The sequence below is a fragment of the Pyxicephalus adspersus genome, chromosome 8, assembly GCF_032062135.1.
Source record: "Pyxicephalus adspersus chromosome 8, UCB_Pads_2.0, whole genome shotgun sequence".
NCBI classification, from domain to species: Eukaryota; Metazoa; Chordata; class Amphibia; order Anura; family Pyxicephalidae; genus Pyxicephalus; species Pyxicephalus adspersus.
Genome location: NC_092865.1, coordinates 18,856,848 through 18,862,243, shown reverse-complemented (window position 1 = coordinate 18,862,243; position 5,396 = coordinate 18,856,848). Strand labels below are relative to the sequence as shown.

General features: G+C 37.7%; 1 long non-coding RNA gene across 1 annotated transcript in view; it reads left to right on the top strand.

Annotated features, from left to right (window-relative positions):
• Positions 1 to 3,355: 3,355 nt before the first annotated feature.
• LOC140336193 (uncharacterized) overlaps positions 3,356 to 5,396 on the top strand; it is a 3,034-nt gene continuing 993 nt past the window's right edge. Inside the window, exons 1-2 of the long non-coding RNA XR_011921827.1 lie at positions 3,356 to 3,441; positions 4,672 to 4,998. This is a non-coding gene — a long non-coding RNA (uncharacterized lncRNA). The remainder of the gene's footprint in view (positions 3,442 to 4,671; positions 4,999 to 5,396) is intronic.

The window sequence follows — 5,396 nt, the reverse complement described above, 5'->3', positions numbered from 1 at the left end:
CAGTAGGAAGAACACCTCTTACATTGCTGGCCATTGGGAAGAATGTCACCCTTAATCTCTCCAATCAAAAATATCATTTGTATCAGTTAAAATGACCTGAGAGTCACAAATTGCTTTTTTCTCAAGGGACCCCTAGAAGTACCCATGTAACCCTTGTTGGTAAACATATAGGTACCCAACAGACTGGTGTAACCGGTAGCCTAATTTAGAATTACAGCCAAATGACATAATACCTGTATATACTCATCTGTGATATGTCTATTTTTTTTTATAGGGCCTGTGTTACATAAAATATACCAAGGCCCTAGAATTAATTTGTTGGTTTACTAAACTAGTTGAGAATCCACTTCTGTTATCCAATCATGTAAAAAGCAAATGCCTGTTAACTGTGTTATTTGCACAGTTAGACATTTAAGGTTACCACAGCTACAATTTATTTAGTAAACAAATTCCTTTAATAAGTGAATCCCATTGACCTAAAGCATTATCTGTATATTAGCTTATATAAAGGTTGATGGGCAGCCCCATAGATGTTTATGCAGTTCATCAATGCAGGCACAATGCTGCCATTAGCTAGCTCAGCAAATGTGATGTGAATGCAGACCGGGCTTCTAAAGGCTCCTGCACTGACTCCTCTGATCTGACATATGCAGTTCTTTTATATTTCAGGTGCTGGAGAGGACATTGAGGGACTTTTAAAGAGGGACTTTTATTATGATCTCAGTTCCAGCTAATGTGTTTTCAAAGAACAGTTATCCTTTAATTAGCTGTATAGCCATGGTCTAAGGCTTAGCTCACACTTTCTCTATTTGAAAATGCCCATAAGTCCACATTGCAGATTTCCAGGCATTTGTGAACAGTTTACTGAATGGATTTTAACAAGAGGTTTACCTGCCATTTAATGCAGGGTGGATTAACCCTGTTCTGGTTACCTGCTGTTACTGCTAGTTAAACTGCAATCTCAGATAATACATTTTGAAGAATACAGAGCTCTCCTCTACTACATAACCCTTCCTTGTGCTTCCTGGTGTGTTATCATCTCACAAGAATTTTGGATGATTACCAGGTGTTTTTTTGCAAACATTAACATATATAACAACAAACTTCCAATAGTATTGTTAGTAAATGAAAATAGCAAATAGAAATTCATTAGGTAAGTACAGGGAGATTTTAGCACTGCAGGTCTTCAGGTACAGCTTGCCAATTCTTTATAGAATAGTATTCATCAAAATCAGGAATGGATGGGATGTGTTTCAAATGATCTCCCACTGCAGACACATGCCTAAGCTCAGTCACATGTATTGACATGAACTTCTACTTCTCCATCCTTTGTTGTACTCCATTGGCCATCTTTAAAAACCAAACCCAGGCAATAATTTATATCAGTCAGTTAGCTACTAATAATATATGTGATGCAGACATTAGTTGTGAACACAGGGCCAGGCTAGGGGTAAAAAGAGGTTAGAAAAGGGTAGGGTAGAGTTTGCAAACTTTTGCTTTTTTTAACTTGGGTACTTAAGGACCTTGTCCTGACATTCGCACATCTATGAAAACAACAATTATGTCACACATTTTTTGAGTTTTGTTTGAAAAAAATGTTAGAGTTTAGGTACATTTTATGTTCAGTTTTTATATTGTTAGGTTTGCAGGGAAATTTAGGACCTGTGAGTAGTGTATCACTTCTGTATTAAAAAGTTAATGGATAGATGTTGCACCTTGTATGCTGCTCAAGATTTACTTCTGAATTTAGACTTTCTTTATCTGTTATTAGGTCTGATTTATGTTGTTGCTATTTTTTGTTTTGGGTGCCAAAAGCTCAATTTTTACAGTGCTTCAGGCCTGTTGCATCTTTTAATAGGCGAGGGAGAACAGAACTAGCTCCTCTTACTATGGTTTTTTTTTATTAAAAATGAGAATAGGACATATGTGTGTCTGTATAATGCTACTAGCATATGATTAAAATATACATGCATTTTTTATTCTATATTACACCTAGACAAATGTACAATTAAAAAACAACCATGCCAATCCTGCATATAGTTAATTTAAATATAATGGAAGCCGGTTTATTCAAGAATGTAATTTCTATTCTGTTAATGCAGCTATGTCAGTTTTGGCTCCCGTCCAGTGCATCTCAGGCTCTGTCTGTTTGTTGCTGATATTCACGCTTTCCTGATCACAGAGTACATTCAGCCTTTCAGGAAAACATAGATCATTTTCAAGTTTTAAGTACAATTATTTCTCCTTTCTCAACTAAAATTTTTCCCCCTTAGGATTTTTTTTATTGGCTGTTTCTTAGTTTGATTTTCTGTCCCTAAAATTGTTAGTTTTTCTTGTTTCTACCTCAAAGCCACTAATTCAATTACATAAACCATCTGCTTTCCCTATAGATCAGACAAGAAGAGCTGCAACTCTGGAGAACTCAAACACATGGTAACAAAGCTTGTCCAGTGCTGAGATTGCCTATTATTTAGATACTTGCATGGTGTTAATACTGTGAGAAGATTGTGTGTTATGTGGATTGTCAGTAGTAGCATTTGCAGTATTGTTAGTTTATTCTTGGTTTGGTATTGCTGTATATCACTTGCATGATTTCAGTATATTACCTTTTGCAAGCTAAATGTAAAAAATAAATGTCTGAACAGCAAAAATACAAATTAATGGACAACCTGGCTGACCGTTTAGTCTGTTTGTTTGAGGCTCACAATTAAAAAATGTATGCATTCTTGTTTACCAGTATGCATTTTCTAGATTAGGTTTAAAATATCAATAATAAACAAGGAATGTATGACAAAAAAAAGGAAGTCAGTTCTGGAAGCTCTGCCTAAAAAAAGGTAGATAGAAGGCAAGCGATTAGATTCCAGTATTACCTGTGGTCTCCTTGCAGCTGATCTTCCAATTACATACCATACAATGTTCTGCACTGGGTCTCTGTGAAGGTGGCTATCTTTATAGAAGCCGGGCTTTGCTTCCCCAGGTTAGAACTTCCAGGAAAGAGAACAGTGAGCAGCGGAGGAGTAACATTACCAGATCTTTGTGCAGACTAGCATTCAAGAAGCACAATTTTTTTTAGATCCAACACTGCATATATATATATATATATATATATATATATATATATATATTGTGACAGGGTCTTGCAGTGCCTGTCAGAAAAGGTCTAGGATGGGGTATATGTAGCACCCAGACTGAGGTATTACCTGTGTTAGAAAGTCTCCAGAGAAAGAAAGTGAGAAAGTGTTATTTGGTTTTCAGGAAGAAACCAGGTTCTTTAGGGCCCTGGAGCAGGCCAAGGAAAGGGAAGGGTGGGTTCTTTGGCCAATCCTGATTGGGATGTGTGCACCTGCACCCAGGTGTAATTTAAGTGATGGTAATTGGTCAGAGAGTGCTCAGAGCTTTGGAAGAAAAGAGCTCTCTGTCTTGCTCAAGCCAAGATTACCTGTGAGTAGAACAGGGTTGTTTGTGTTATCTAAAGACTGTCGTATTGTTTGAATTTGCTGTTCTTTTGGGGTATTCAGAAAGGGACCACCAAAAGTGATTGTATTTACTGCTCAGCCGAGCCATTTGTTTTACTAAATAAATAAGCAGGAGCCTTTTTGAATTGAGCATTTTGAAAGCTGCTGTCTGATTTCTGCTATACTCTGACCTTGTTGCTAGGGGCGATCCCACTATGTATGTATGTGTGTGTGTGTGTGTGTGTGTGTGTGTGTGTGTGTGTGTGTGTGTGTATATATATATATATATATATATATATATATATATATATATATATACACACAGATTTAGGGCTGTAGGCACATGATTGCTTAGGTACCTTCACATACCAGGGAGTGCACGCTAATCTTTCAGGAGATAAAAAGTACATTTTGGAAGAAAATGTTTAGGCATAATTGACATTTCTGGATATTTTCTTTAGAACAGCAAGTCTTTTTTTAAACTTAGTTACATTTTGGGGTAATTTATGGGTTACCAAATGGTAAAGGGTCCAGTTTATGGCCACTCTTTCCAGCAGTACATTGACCCTTTAACATTACTCCTTCAGTGATCAGTTTGGCCTCTAGGGTTAAAAAAAATATAAAGCCAAACTTGGAGCTTACACAGGGAGGAAGACTCTTTTCCCTCCAACAAGTGAAAAAATGGATGCTTCAGCAGCCAATTAACAAGCACTAACACTGTCACGTGGGAGAAAGGGGAATAAGTCATATACTCTTTATTATCAAGAGGTATTGGGTAACTCCCTTGGCTACTGGTGGCTAAATGGAGCAAAAAAGTCTTAGTGCAAAGGTGAGAATGTGTTGCTGGGGTGGGGTAGCCATTAACGTGCCTGTTGCATTGGTCAACTTAATAAAGGGATATAAAATCCCAGGAAGACCTAAAAAAAATACCAGGAAGACCTAAAAGATGGTGGACTGTAGTTCTAGTCTTTGAATAGAAATGGGAAAGAAAATAAATTATAATTCTTACCTTCCTGCCCCTCAGGCCCCAAAGCATCCAATATGGTGATCCCTATGTCAGTGGACAATTCCTATGTTTCTGTATGAAACCTTAAACCAACTTCTCACCTACTGCCCTGTCTCAGTTTTAATAAATACCTTGTAGAACATTGTTATACCCACCTATGTTTGCTATTCAGGTCTCGCTGGTAATATTTTCTTGTCTGGCGGCCCACAGGTTTCCCCGTGCTGACTTTATCACTTCTCGTCTGGATGCTGATAGGACTCCCATACTGGACAACCAGTAAGTTTCCACATTATGCAGAAACTGACTCAGACCTTTACACAAGAGAGCAATCTCACACATGCGCAGTGAGATCGTCAAATTTTTTCATCTTGCGTCACCTGATCTCGCACCTTGGTCGGGTGACGTAGTATGAAGAACCCAGAAGAAGAGACGAAGATGGCGGCATCCGGAGCGCCGGCTCCGGGACGGATGCCTGGACAGTGCAGGACCAGATGTAAGACACCCCCGGATGGATCAGACTGCCCCGTGGGATTGAAGGTAAGTGTAATTTTTTTTTTCATTGTATTTTTTAGTTTAGTTCCACTTTAAAAATAGAACTTTAGTTCCAATTTAAGGGTGAAGGAGTGAGTGGAGGTGGATCCTAGAGTTTAACTGTATAGCCAAAACTTTTAGATATTGGGCAAACGCTGACTAAGCTATTAACCTAATTTGTTCTTGCTATCAGCTGCCTTTTTTGGCTATTTTATTAGAGTATTTTTGACCAAATGGGCTACAGTGGAGGTCAAAACCGGTTGTGCTGATTGGTAGATTTGTCTGGATCTTAAAACTGGCTGATAGCAATACTAAGTAGTAAAAAATACAAGGAAAAATTATTCTCCTATTTTACAGATTTTAGTTTTTAAATGTATTTGAATTATATTAAATTGTGAATTTGC